Here is a 14,546-nt window from a genome sequence, read left to right as displayed (position 1 = left end):
CTGAACTTCCCCCATGGAGACCCCGTCACCTGTCAGAGAACCTGACTCTAGGCCTCTGTGTCACTGCCCTGTCCGTGGTGCTGAACTCCACACCTGGAGATCCCTCAACTGTCGGAAGACATAATGCTAGGTCTCTATGACACTGCCCTGTACTTGATGCTGAGCACCCCTTCTGGAGCCCCCCTCTCACCTGTCTCAAATCCTAACTCCAGGCCTCTTTGCCACTGCCCTGTCCGTAGCGCTGAACTTTTCTCCCGCACACCCCTCACCTGTCTGAGGCCCTAACTCCAGGTCTCTGTGTGACTGCCCTGTCTTTGGGTCTGAGCACCGCTCCAGGAGACCCCTCAGCAGTCTAAGGCCCTAACTGCCAGCCTCTGCGTCACCGCCCTGTCTGTCGTGCTGAGCTCCCCACCTGGAGACCCCCCCTCCCCCCACATGTCTCAAATCCTAATTCCAGGCCTCTGTGCCACTGCCCTGTCCATAGTGCTGATCTCCCCACCTGGAGACCCCGTCACCTGTCTGATGCCCTAACTGCAGCCTCTGTCACTGCCCTGTCCGTGGTGCTGAACTCCCCTCCCGCACAGCCCTTATCTGTTTGAGATCCTAACTCCAGGCCTCTGTGTCACTGCCCTGTCCGTGGTCCTGAACTCCCCACCGGGACCCCTTTCTACGGTTTCAGATCCTAACTTCAGGCCTCTGTGTCATTGCCCTGTCCGTATTGCTGAACACCACTCCTGGAGGTCTCCTCACCTGTCTGAGGCCCTATCTAGGTCTCTGTTTACTGTTCTGTCCTTGGTTCTGAAATTCCCTCCCCCACACCTCTCACCTGACTCAGAACCTAACTCCAGGCCTCTGTGTCACTGCCCTGTCCGTGGTCCTGAACTCCCCACCTGTAGACCCCCACACCTGTCTCAGATACAAGCGCCAGGTCTCTGGGTCACTGTCCGTGGTGCTGAACGTCCCACCCGTACACTACTCATCTGTTTCAGAGCCTAACTGCAGGCATCTGTGTCACTCCCTGCCCTGTCCGTGGTGCTGAACTTCCCCCATGGAGACCCAGTCACCTGTCAGAGAACCTGACTCTAGGCCTCTGTGTCACTGCCCTGTCCGTGGTGCTGAACTCCACACCTGGATACCCCTCAACTGTCTGAAGACATAATGCTAGGTCTCTATGACACTGCCCTGTACTTGATGCTGAGCACCCCTTCTGGAGCCCCCCTCTCACCTGTCTCAAATCCTAACTCCAGGCCTCTTTGCCACTGCCCTGTCCGTAGCGCTGAGCTTTTCTCCCGCACACCCCTCACCTGTCTGAGGCCCTAACTCCAGGTCTCTGTGTGACTGCCCTGTCTTTGGGTCTGAGCACCGCTCCAGGAGACCCCTCAGCAGTCTAAGGCCCTAACTGCCAGCCTCTGCGTCACCGCCCTGTCTGTCGTGCTGAGCTCCCCACCTGGAGACCCCCCCTCCCCCCACATGTCTCAAATCCTAATTCCAGGCCTCTGTGCCACTGCCCTGTCCATAGTGCTGATATCCCCACCTGGAGACCCCGTCACCTGTCTGATGCCCTAACTGCAGCCTCTGTCACTGCCCTGTCCGTGGTGCTGAACTTCCCTCCCGCACAGCCCTTATCTGTTTGAGATCCTAACTCCAGGCCTCTGTGTCACTGCCCTGTCCGTGGTCCTGAACTCCCCACCGGGACCCCTTTCTACGGTTTCAGATCCTAACTTCAGGCCTCTGTGTCACTGCCCTGTCCGTATTGCTGAACACCACTCCTGGAGATCTCCTCACCTGTCTGAGGCCCTATCTAGGTCTCTGTTTACTGTTCTGTCCTTGGTTCTGAACTTCCCTCCCCCACACCTCTCACCTGACTCAGAACCTAACTCCAGGCCTCTGTGTCACTGCCCTGTCTTTGGGTCTGAGCACCGCTCCAGGAGACCCCTCAGCAGTCTAAGGCCCTAACTGCCAGCCTCTGCGTCACCGCCCTGTCTGTCGTGCTGAGCTCCCCACCTGGAGACCCCCCCTCCCCCCACATGTCTCAAATCCTAATTCCAGGCCTCTGTGCCACTGCCCTGTCCATAGTGCTGATCTCCCCACCTGGAGACCCCGTCACCTGTCTGATGCCCTAACTGCAGCCTCTGTCACTGCCCTGTCCGTGGTGCTGAACTTCCCTCCCGCACAACCCTTATCTGTTTGAGATCCTAACTCCAGGCCTCTGTGTCACTGCCCTGTCCGTGGTGCTGAACTCCACACCTGGAGACCCCTCAACTGTCTGAAGACCTAATGCTAGGTCTCTATGACACTGCCTTGTACTTGATGCTGAGCACCCCTTCTGGAGCCCTTCTCTCACCTGTCTCAAATCCTAACTCCAGGCCTCTTTGCCACTGCCCTGTCCGTAGCGCTGACCTTTTCTCCCGCACACCCCTCACCTGTCTGAGGCCCTAACTCCAGGTCTCTGTGTGACTGCCCTGTCTTTGGGGCCTAAGCACCGCTCCAGGAGACCCCTCAGCAGTCTAAGGCCCTAACTGCCAGCCTCTGCGTCACCGCCCTGTCTGTCGTGCTGAGCTCCCCACCTGGAGAACCCCCCTCCCCCCACATGTCTTAAATCCTAATTCCAGACCTCTGTGCCACTGCCCTGTCCATAGTGCTGATCTCCCCACCTGGAGACCCCGTCACCTGTCTGATGCCCTAACTGCAGCCTCTGTCACTGCCCTGTCGGTGGTGCTGAACTCCCCTCCCGCACAGCCCTTATCTGTTTGAGATCCTATCTCCAGGCCTCTGTGTCACTGCCCTGTCCGTGGTCCTGAACTCCCCACCGGGACCCCTTTCTACGGTTTCAGATCCTAACTTCAGGCCTCTGTGTCACTGCCCTGTCCGTATTGCTGAACACCACTCCTGGAGGTCTCCTCACCTGTCTGAGGCCCTATCTAGGTCTCTGTTTACTGTTCTGTCCTTGGTTCTGAACTTCCCTCCCCCACACCTCTCACCTGACTCAGAACCTAACTCCAGGCCTCTGTGTCACTGCCCTGTCCGTGGTCCTGAACTCCCCACCTGTAGACCCCCACACCTGTCTCAGGTACAAACGCCAGGTCTCTGGGTCACTGTCCGTGGTGCTGAACGTCCCACCCGTACACTACTCATCTGTTTCAGAGCCTAACTGCAGGCATCTGTGTCACTCACTGCCCTGTCCGTGGTGCTGAACTTCCCCCATGGAGACCCCGTCACCTGTCAGAGAACCTGACTCTAGGCCTCTGTGTCACTGCCCTGTCCGTGGTGCTGAACTCCACACCTGGAGACCCCTCAACTGTCTGAAGACATAATGCTAGGTCTCTATGACACTGCCCTGTACTTGATGCTGAGCACCCCTTCTGGAGCCCCCCTCTCACCTGTCTCAAATCCTAACTCCAGGCCTCTTTGCCACTGCCCTGTCCGTAGCGCTGAACTTTTCTCCCGCACACCCGTCTGAGGCCCTAACTCCAGGTCTCTGTGTGACTGCCCTGTCCTTGGGTCTGAGCACCGCTCCAGGAGACCCCTCAGCAGTCTAAGGCCCTAACTGCCAGCCTCTGCGTCACCGCCCTGTCTGTCGTGCTGAGCTCCCCACCTGGAGACACCCCCTCCCTCCACATGTCTCAAATCCTAATTCCAGGCCTCTGTGCCACTGCCCTGTCCATAGTGCTGATATCCCCACCTGGAGACCCCGTCACCTGTCTGATGCCCTAACTGCAGCCTCTGTCACTGCCCTGTCCGTGGTGCTGAACTTCCCTCCCACACAGCCCTTATCTGTTTGAGATCCTAACTCCAGGCCTCTGTGTCACTGCCCTGTCCGTGGTCCTGAACTCCCCACCGGGACCCCTTTCTACGGTTTCAGATCCTAACTTCAGGCCTCTGTGTCACTGCCCTGTCCGTATTGCTGAACACCACTCCTGGAGATCTCCTCACCTGTCTGAGGCCCTATCTAGGTCTCTGTTTACTGTTCTGTCCTTGGTTCTGAACTTCCCTCCCCCACACCTCTCACCTGACTCAGAACCTAACTCCAGGCCTCTGTGTCACTGCCCAGTCTTTGGGTCTGAGCACCGCTCCAGGAGAACCCTCAGCAGTCTAAGGCCCTAACTGCCAGCCTCTGCGTCACCGCCCTGTCTGTCGTGCTGAGCTCCCCACCTGGAGACCCCCCCTCCCCCCACATGTCTCAAATCCTAATTCCAGGCCTCTGTGCCACTGCCCTGTCCATAGTGCTGATCTCCCCACCTGGAGACCCCGTCACCTGTCTGATGCCCTAACTGCAGCCTCTGTCACTGCCCTGTCCGTGGTGCTGAACTTCCCTCCCGCACAGCCCTTATCTGTTTGAGATCCTAACTCCAGGCCTCTGTGTCACTGCCCTGTCCGTGGTCCTGAACTCCCCACCGGGACCCCTTCACCTGTCAGAGAACCTGACTCTAGGCCTCTGTGTCACTGCCCTGTCCGTGGTGCTGAACTCCACACCTGGAGACCCCTCAACTGTCTGAAGACCTAATGCTAGGTCTCTATGACACTGCCTTGTACTTGATGCTGAGCACCCCTTCTGGAGCCCCCCTCTCACCTGTCTCAAATCCTAACTCCAGGCCTCTTTGCCACTGCCCTGTCCGTAGCGCGGAACTTTTCTCCCGCACACCCCTCACCTGTCTGAGGCCCTAACTCCAGGTCTCTGTGTGACTGCCCTGTCTTTGGGGCCTGAGCACCGCTCCAGGAGACCCCTCAGCAGTCTAAGGCCCTAACTGCCAGCCTCTGCGTCACCGCCCTGTCTGTCGTGCTGAGCTCCCCACCTGGAGACCCCCCCTCCCCCCACATGTCTCAAATCCTAATTCCAGACCTCTGTGCCACTGCCCTGTCCATAGTGCTGATCTCCCCACCTGGAGACCCCGTCACCTGTCTGATGCCCTAACTGCAGCCTCTGTCACTGCCCTGTCGGTGGTGCTGAACTCCCCTCCTGCACAGCCCTTATCTGTTTGAGATCCTATCTCCAGGCCTCTGTGTCACTGCCCTGTCCGTGGTCCTGAACTCCCCACCGGGACCCCTTTCTACGGTTTCAGATCCTAACTTCAGGCCTCTGTGTCACTGCCCTGTCCGTATTGCTGAACACCACTCCTGGAGGTCTCCTCACCTGTCTGAGGCCCTATCTAGGTCTCTGTTTACTGTTCTGGCCTTGGTTCTGAAATTCCCTCCCCCACACCTCTCACCTGACTCAGAACCTAACTCCAGGCCTCTGTGTCACTGCGCTGTCCGTGGTCCTGAACTCCCCACCTGTAGACCCCCACACCTGTCTCAGATACAAACGCCAGGTCTCTGGGTCACTGTCCGTGGTGCTGAACGTCCCACCCGTACACTACTCATCTGTTTCAGAGCCTAACTGCAGGCATCTGTGTCACTCACTGCCCTGTCCGTGGTGCTGAACTTCCCCCATGGAGACCCCGTCACCTGTCAGAGAACCTGACTCTAGGCCTCTGTGTCACTGCCCTGTCCGTGGTGCTGAACTACTCACCTGGAGATCCCTCAACTGTCGGAAGACATAATGCTAGGTCTCTATGACACTGCCCTGTACTTGATGCTGAGCACCCCTTCTGGAGCCCCCCTCTCACCTGTCTCAAATCCTAACTCCAGGCCTCTTTGCCACTGCCCTGTCCGTAGCGCTGAACTTTTCTCCCGCACACCCGTCTGAGGCCCTAACTCCAGGTCTCTGTGTGACTGCCCTGTCTTTGGGTCTGAGCACCGCTCCAGGAGACCCCTCAGCAGTCTAAGGCCCTAACTGCCAGCCTCTGCGTCACCGCCCTGTCTGTCGTGCTGAGCTCCCCACCTGGAGACCCCCCCTCCCCCACATGTCTCAAATCCTAATTCCAGGCCTCTGTGCCACTGCCCTGTCCATAGTGCTGATCTCCCCACCTGGAGACCCCGTCACCTGTCTGATGCCCTAACTGCAGCATCTGTCACTGCCCTGTCCGTGGTGCTGATCTCCCCTCCCGCACAGCCCTTATCTGTTTGAGATCCTAACTCCAGGCCTCTGTGTCACTGCCCTGTCCGTGGTCCTGAACTCCCCACCGGGACCCCTTTCTACGGTTTCAGATCCTAACTTCAGGCCTCTGTGTCACTGCCCTGTCCGTATTGCTGAACACCACTCCTGGAGGTCTCCTCACCTGTCTGAGGCCCTATCTAGGTCTCTGTTTACTGTTCTGTCCTTGGTTCTGAAATTCCCTCCCCCACACCTCTCACCTGACTCAGAACCTAACTCCAGGCCTCTGTGTCACTGCCCTGTCCGTGGTCCTGAACTCCCCACCTGTAGACCCCCACACCTGTCTCAGATACAAGCGCCAGGTCTCTGGGTCACTGTCCGTGGTGCTGAACGTCCCACCCGTACACTACTCATCTGTTTCAGAGCCTAACTGCAGGCATCTGTGTCACTCCCTGCCCTGTCCGTGGTGCTGAACTTCCCCCATGGAGACCCAGTCACCTGTCAGAGAACCTGACTCTAGGCCTCTGTGTCACTGCCCTGTCCGTGGTGCTGAACTCCACACCTGGATACCCCTCAACTGTCTGAAGACATAATGCTAGGTCTCTATGACACTGCCCTGTACTTGATGCTGAGCACCCCTTCTGGAGCCCCCCTCTCACCTGTCTCAAATCCTAACTCCAGGCCTCTTTGCCACTGCCCTGTCCGTAGCGCTGAACTTTTCTCCCGCACACCCCTCACCTGTCTGAGGCCCTAACTCCAGGTCTCTGTGTGACTGCCCTGTCTTTGGGTCTGAGCACCGCTCCAGGAGACCCCTCAGCAGTCTAAGGCCCTAACTGCCAGCCTCTGCGTCACCGCCCTGTCTGTCGTGCTGAGCTCCCCACCTGGAGACCCCCCCTCCCCCCACATGTCTCAAATCCTAATTCCAGGCCTCTGTGCCACTGCCCTGTCCATAGTGCTGATATCCCCACCTGGAGACCCCGTCACCTGTCTGATGCCCTAACTGCAGCCTCTGTCACTGCCCTGTCCGTGGTGCTGAACTTCCCTCCCGCACAGCCCTTATCTGTTTGAGATCCTAACTCCAGGCCTCTGTGTCACTGCCCTGTCCGTGGTCCTGAACTCCCCACCGGGACCCCTTTCTACGGTTTCAGATCCTAACTTCAGGCCTCTGTGTCACTGCCCTGTCCGTATTGCTGAACACCACTCCTGGAGATCTCCTCACCTGTCTGAGGCCCTATCTAGGTCTCTGTTTACTGTTCTGTCCTTGGTTCTGAACTTCCCTCCCCCACACCTCTCACCTGACTCAGAACCTAACTCCAGGCCTCTGTGTCACTGCCCTGTCTTTGGGTCTGAGCACCGCTCCAGGAGACCCCTCAGCAGTCTAAGGCCCTAACTGCCAGCCTCTGCGTCACCGCCCTGTCTGTCGTGCTGAGCTCCCCACCTGGAGACCCCCCCTCCCCCCACATGTCTCAAATCCTAATTCCAGGCCTCTGTGCCACTGCCCTGTCCATAGTGCTGATCTCCCCACCTGGAGACCCCGCCACCTGTCTGATGCCCTAACTGCAGCCTCTGTCACTGCCCTGTCCGTGGTGCTGAACTTCCCTCCCGCACAGCCCTTATCTGTTTGAGATCCTAACTCCAGGCCTCTGTGTCACTGCCCTGTCCGTGGTCCTGAACTCCCCACCGGGACCCCTTCACCTGTCAGAGAACCTGACTCTAGGCCTCTGTGTCACTGCCCTGTCCGTGGTGCTGAACTCCACACCTGGAGACCCCTCAACTGTCTGAAGACCTAATGCTAGGTCTCTATGACACTGCCTTGTACTTGATGCTGAGCACCCCTTCTGGAGCCCCCCTCTCACCTGTCTCAAATCCTAACTCCAGGCCTCTTTGCCACTGCCCTGTCCGTAGCGCTGAACTTTTCTCCCGCACACCCCTCACCTGTCTGAGGCCCTAACTCCAGGTCTCTGTGTGACTGCCCTGTCTTTGGGGCCTGAGCACCGCTCCAGGAGACCCCTCAGCAGTCTAAGGCCCTAACTGCCAGCCTCTGCGTCACCGCCCTGTCTGTTGTGCTGAGCTCCCCACCTGGAGACCCCCCCTCCCCCCACATGTCTCAAATCCTAATTCCAGACCTCTGTGCCACTGCCCTGTCCATAGTGCTGATCTCCCCACCTGGAGACCCCGTCACCTGTCTGATGCCCTAACTGCAGCCTCTGTCACTGCCCTGTCGGTGGTGCTGAACTCCCCTCCCGCACAGCCCTTATCTGTTTGAGATCCTATCTCCAGGCCTCTGTGTCACTGCCCTGTCCGTGGTCCTGAACTCCCCACCGGGACCCCTTTCTACGGTTTCAGATCCTAACTTCAGGCCTCTGTGTCACTGCCCTGTCCGTATTGCTGAACACCACTCCTGGAGGTCTCCTCACCTGTCTGAGGACCTATCTAGGTCTCTGTTTACTGTTCTGGCCTTGGTTCTGAAATTCCCTCCCCCACACCTCTCACCTGACTCAGAACCTAACTCCAGGCCTCTGTGCCACTGCCCTGTCCGTGGTCCTGAACTCCCCACCTGTAGACCCCCACACCTGTCTCAGATACAAACGCCAGGTCTCTGGGTCACTGTCCGTGGTGCTGAACGTCCCACCCGTACACTACTCATCTGTTTCAGAGCCTAACTGCAGGCATCTGTGTCACTCACTGCCCTGTCCGTGGTGCTGAACTTCCCCCATGGAGACCCCGTCACCTGTCAGAGAACCTGACTCTAGGCCTCTGTGTCACTGCCCTGTCCGTGGTGCTGAACTCCACACTTGGAGATCCCTCAACTGTCGGAAGACATAATGCTAGGTCTCTATGACACTGCCCTGTACTTGATGCTGAGCACCCCTTCTGGAGCCCCCCTCTCACCTGTCTCAAATCCTAACTCCAGGCCTCTTTGCCACTGCCCTGTCCGTAGCGCTGAACTTTTCTCCCGCACACCCGTCTGAGGCCCTAACTCCAGGTCTCTGTGTGACTGCCCTGTCTTTGGGTCTGAGCACCGCTCCAGGAGACCCCTCAGCAGTCTAAGGCCCTAACTGCCAGCCTCTGCGTCACCGCCCTGTCTGTCGTGCTGAGCTCCCCACCTGGAGACCCCCCCTCCCCCCACATGTCTCAAATCCTAATTCCAGGCCTCTGTGCCACTGCCCTGTCCATAGTGCTGATCTCCCCACCTGGAGACCCCGTCACCTGTCTGATGCCCTAACTGCAGCATCTGTCACTGCCCTGTCCGTGGTGCTGAACTCCCCTCCCGCACAGCCCTTATCTGTTTGAGATCCTAACTCCAGGCCTCTGTGTCACTGCCCTGTCCGTGGTCCTGAACTCCCCACCGGGACCCCTTTCTACGGTTTCAGATCCTAACTTCAGGCCTCTGTGTCACTGCCCTGTCCGTATTGCTGAACACCACTCCTGGAGGTCTCTTCACCTGTCTGAGGCCCTATCTAGGTCTCTGTTTACTGATCTGACCTTGGTTCTGAAATTCCCTCCCCCACACCTCTCACCTGACTCAGAACCTAACTCCAGGCCTCTGTGTCACTGCCCTGTCCGTGGTCCTGAACTCCCCACCTGTAGACCCCCACACCTGTCTCAGATACAAGCGCCAGGTCTCTGGGTCACTGTCCGTGGTGCTGAACGTCCCACCCGTACACTACTCATCTGTTTCAGAGCCTAACTGCAGGCATCTGTGTCACTCCCTGCCCTGTCCGTGGTGCTGAACTTCCCCCATGGAGACCCAGTCACCTGTCAGAGAACCTGACTCTAGGCCTCTGTGTCACTGCCCTGTCCGTGGTGCTGAACTCCACACCTGGATACCCCTCAACTGTCTGAAGACATAATGCTAGGTCTCTATGACACTGCCCTGTACTTGATGCTGAGCACCCCTTCTGGAGCCCCCCTCTCACCTGTCTCAAATCCTAACTCCAGGCCTCTTTGCCACTGCCCTGTCCGTAGCGCTGAACTTTTCTCCCGCACACCCCTCACCTGTCTGAGGCCCTAACTCCAGGTCTCTGTGTGACTGCCCTGTCTTTGGGTCTGAGCACCGCTCCAGGAGACCCCTCAGCAGTCTAAGGCCCTAACTGCCAGCCTCTGCGTCACCGCCCTGTCTGTCGTGCTGAGCTCCCCACCTGGAGACCCCCCCTCCCCCCACATGTCTCAAATCCTAATTCCAGGCCTCTGTGCCACTGCCCTGTCCATAGTGCTGATATCCCCACCTGGAGACCCCGTCACCTGTCTGATGCCCTAACTGCAGCCTCTGTCACTGCCCTGTCCGTGGTGCTGAACTTCCCTCCCGCACAGCCCTTATCTGTTTGAGATCCTAACTCCAGGCCTCTGTGTCACTGCCCTGTCCGTGGTCCTGAACTCCCCACCGGGACCCCTTTCTACGGTTTCAGATCCTAACTTCAGGCCTCTGTGTCACTGCCCTGTCCGTATTGCTGAACACCACTCCTGGAGATCTCCTCACCTGTCTGAGGCCCTATCTAGGTCTCTGTTTACTGTTCTGTCCTTGGTTCTGAACTTCCCTCCCCCACACCTCTCACCTGACTCAGAACCTAACTCCAGGCCTCTGTGTCACTGCCCTGTCTTTGGGTCTGAGCACCGCTCCAGGAGACCCCTCAGCAGTCTAAGGCCCTAACTGCCAGCCTCTGCGTCACCGCCCTGTCTGTCGTGCTGAGCTCCCCACCTGGAGACCCCCCCTCCCCCCACATGTCTCAAATCCTAATTCCAGGCCTCTGTGCCACTGCCCTGTCCATAGTGCTGATCTCCCCACCTGGAGACCCCGTCACCTGTCTGATGCCCTAACTGCAGCCTCTGTCACTGCCCTGTCCGTGGTGCTGAACTTCCCTCCCGCACAGCCCTTATCTGTTTGAGATCCTAACTCCAGGCCTCTGTGTCACTGCCCTGTCCGTGGTCCTGAACTCCCCACCGGGACCCCTTCACCTGTCAGAGAACCTGACTCTAGGCCTCTGTGTCACTGCCCTGTCCGTGGTGCTGAACTCCACACCTGGAGACCCCTCAACTGTCTGAAGACCTAATGCTAGGTCTCTATGACACTGCCTTGTACTTGATGCTGAGCACCCCTTCTGGAGCCCCCCTCTCACCTGTCTCAAATCCTAACTCCAGGCCTCTTTGCCACTGCCCTGTCCGTAGCGCTGAACTTTTCTCCCGCACACCCCTTACCTGTCTGAGGCCCTAACTCCAGGTCTCTGTGTGACTGCCCTGTCTTTGGGGCCTGAGCACCGCTCCAGGAGACCCCTCAGCAGTCTAAGGCCCTAACTGCCAGCCTCTGCGTCACCGCCCTGTCTGTCGTGCTGAGCTCCCCACCTGGAGACCCCCCCTCCCCCCACATGTCTCAAATCCTAATTCCAGACCTCTGTGCCACTGCCCTGTCCATAGTGCTGATCTCCCCACCTGGAGACCCCGTCACCTGTCTGATGCCCTAACTGCAGCCTCTGTCACTGCCCTGTCCGTGGTCCTGAACTCCCCACCGGGACCCCTTTCTACGGTTTCAGATCCTAACTTCAGGCCTCTGTGTCACTGCCCTGTCCGTATTGCTGAACACCACTCCTGGAGGTCTCCTCACCTGTCTGAGGCCCTATCTAGGTCTCTGTTTACTGTTCTGGCCTTGGTTCTGAAATTCCCTCCCCCACACCTCTCACCTGACTCAGAACCTAACTCCAGGCCTCTGTGTCACTGCCCTGTCCGTGGTCCTGAACTCCCCACCTGTAGACCCCCACACCTGTCTCAGATACAAACGCCAGGTCTCTGGGTCACTGTCCGTGGTGCTGAACGTCCCATCCGTACACTACTCATCTGTTTCAGAGCCTAACTGCAGGCATCTGTGTCACTCACTGCCCTGTCCGTGGTGCTGAACTTCCCCCATGGAGACCCCGTCACCTGTCAGAGAACCTGACTCTAGGCCTCTGTGTCACTGCCCTGTCCGTGGTGCTGAACTCCACACCTGGAGATCCCTCAACTGTCGGAAGACATAATGCTAGGTCTCTATGACACTGCCCTGTACTTGATGCTGAGCACCCCTTCTGGAGCCCCCCTCTCACCTGTCTCAAATCCTAACTCCAGGCCTCTTTGCCACTGCCCTGTCCGTAGCGCTGAACTTTTCTCCCGCACACCCCTCACCTGTCTGAGGCCCTAACTCCAGGTCTCTGTGTGACTGCCCTGTCTTTGGGTCTGAGCACCGCTCCAGGAGACCCCTCAGCAGTCTAAGGCCCTAACTGCCAGCCTCTGCGTCACCGCCCTGTCTGTCGTGCTGAGCTCCCCACCTGGAGACCCCCCCTCCCCCCACATGTCTCAAATCCTAATTCCAGGCCTCTGTGCCACTGCCCTGTCCATAGTGCTGATCTCCCCACCTGGAGACCCCGTCACCTGTCTGATGCCCTAACTGCAGCCTCTGTCACTGCCCTGTCCGTGGTGCTGAACTCCCCTCCCGCACAGCCCTTATCTGTTTGAGATCCTAACTCCAGGCCTCTGTGTCACTGCCCTGTCCGTGGTCCTGAACTCCCCACCGGGACCCCTTTCTACGGTTTCAGATCCTAACTTCAGGCCTCTGTGTCACTGCCCTGTCCGTATTGCTGAACACCACTCCTGGAGGTCTCCTCACCTGTCTGAGGCCCTATCTAGGTCTCTGTTTACTGTTCTGTCCTTGGTTCTGAAATTCCCTCCCCCACACCTCTCACCTGACTCAGAACCTAACTCCAGGCCTCTGTGTCACTGCCCTGTCCGTGGTCCTGAACTCCCCACCTGTAGACCCCCACACCTGTCTCAGATACAAGCGCCAGGTCTCTGGGTCACTGTCCGTGGTGCTGAACGTCCCACCCGTACACTACTCATCTGTTTCAGAGCCTAACTGCAGGCATCTGTGTCACTCCCTGCCCTGTCCGTGGTGCTGAACTTCCCCCATGGAGACCCAGTCACCTGTCAGAGAACCTGACTCTAGGCCTCTGTGTCACTGCCCTGTCCGTGGTGCTGAACTCCACACCTGGATACCCCTCAACTGTCTGAAGACCTAATGCTAGGTCTCTATGACACTGCCTTGTACTTGATGCTGAGCACCCCTTCTGGAGCCCCCCTCTCACCTGTCTCAAATCCTAACTCCAGGCCTCTTTGCCACTGCCCTGTCCGTAGCGCGGAACTTTTCTCCCGCACACCCCTCACCTGTCTGAGGCCCTAACTCCAGGTCTCTGTGTGACTGCCCTGTCTTTGGGGCCTGAGCACCGCTCCAGGAGACCCCTCAGCAGTCTAAGGCCCTAACTGCCAGCCTCTGCGTCACCGCCCTGTCTGTCGTGCTGAGCTCCCCACCTGGAGACCCCCCCTCCCCCCACATGTCTCAAATCCTAATTCCAGACCTCTGTGCCACTGCCCTGTCCATAGTGCTGATCTCCCCACCTGGAGACCCCGTCACCTGTCTGATGCCCTAACTGCAGCCTCTGTCACTGCCCTGTCGGTGGTGCTGAACTCCCCTCCCGCACAGCCCTTATCTGTTTGAGATCCTATCTCCAGGCCTCTGTGTCACTGCCCTGTCCGTGGTCCTGAACTCCCCACCGGGACCCCTTTCTACGGTTTCAGATCCTAACTTCAGGCCTCTGTGTCACTGCCCTGTCCGTATTGCTGAACACCACTCCTGGAGGTCTCCTCACCTGTCTGAGGCCCTATCTAGGTCTCTGTTTACTGTTCTGGCCTTGGTTCTGAAATTCCCTCCCCCACACCTCTCACCTGACTCAGAACCTAACTCCAGGCCTCTGTGTCACTGCCCTGTCCGTGGTCCTGAACTCCCCACCTGTAGACCCCCACACCTGTCTCAGATACAAACGCCAGGTCTCTGGGTCACTGTCCGTGGTGCTGAACGTCCCACCCGTACACTACTCATCTGTTTCAGAGCCTAACTGCAGGCATCTGTGTCACTCACTGCCCTGTCCGTGGTGCTGAACTTCCCCCATGGAGACCCCGTCACCTGTCAGAGAACCTGACTCTAGGCCTCTGTGTCACTGCCCTGTCCGTGGTGCTGAACTCCACACCTGGAGATCCCTCAACTGTCGGAAGACATAATGCTAGGTCTCTATGACACTGCCCTGTACTTGATGCTGAGCACCCCTTCTGGAGCCCCCCTCTCACCTGTCTCAAATCATAACTCCAGGCCTCTTTGCCACTGCCCTGTCCGTAGCGCTGAACTTTTCTCCCGCACACCCGTCTGAGGCCCTATCTCCAGGTCTCTGTGTGACTGCCCTGTCTTTGGGTCTGAGCACCGCTCCAGGAGACCCCTCAGCAGTCTAAGGCCCTAACTGCCAGCCTCTGCGTCACCGCCCTGTCTGTCGTGCTGAGCTCCCCACCTGGAGACCCCCCCTCCCCCCACATGCCTCAAATCCTAATTCCAGGCCTCTGTGCCACTGCCCTGTCCATAGTGCTGATCTCCCCACCTGGAGACCCCGTCACCTGTCTGATGCCCTAACTGCAGCATCTGTCACTGCCCTGTCCGTGGTGCTGAACTCCCCTCCCGCACAGCCCTTATCTGTTTGAGATCCTAACTCCAGGCCTCTGTGTC

Source organism: Triturus cristatus, chromosome 3_1, assembly GCF_964204655.1.
Source record: "Triturus cristatus chromosome 3_1, aTriCri1.1, whole genome shotgun sequence".
Classification (NCBI taxonomy): Eukaryota; Metazoa; Chordata; class Amphibia; order Caudata; family Salamandridae; genus Triturus; species Triturus cristatus.
This window is presented reverse-complemented; position numbering follows the sequence as displayed.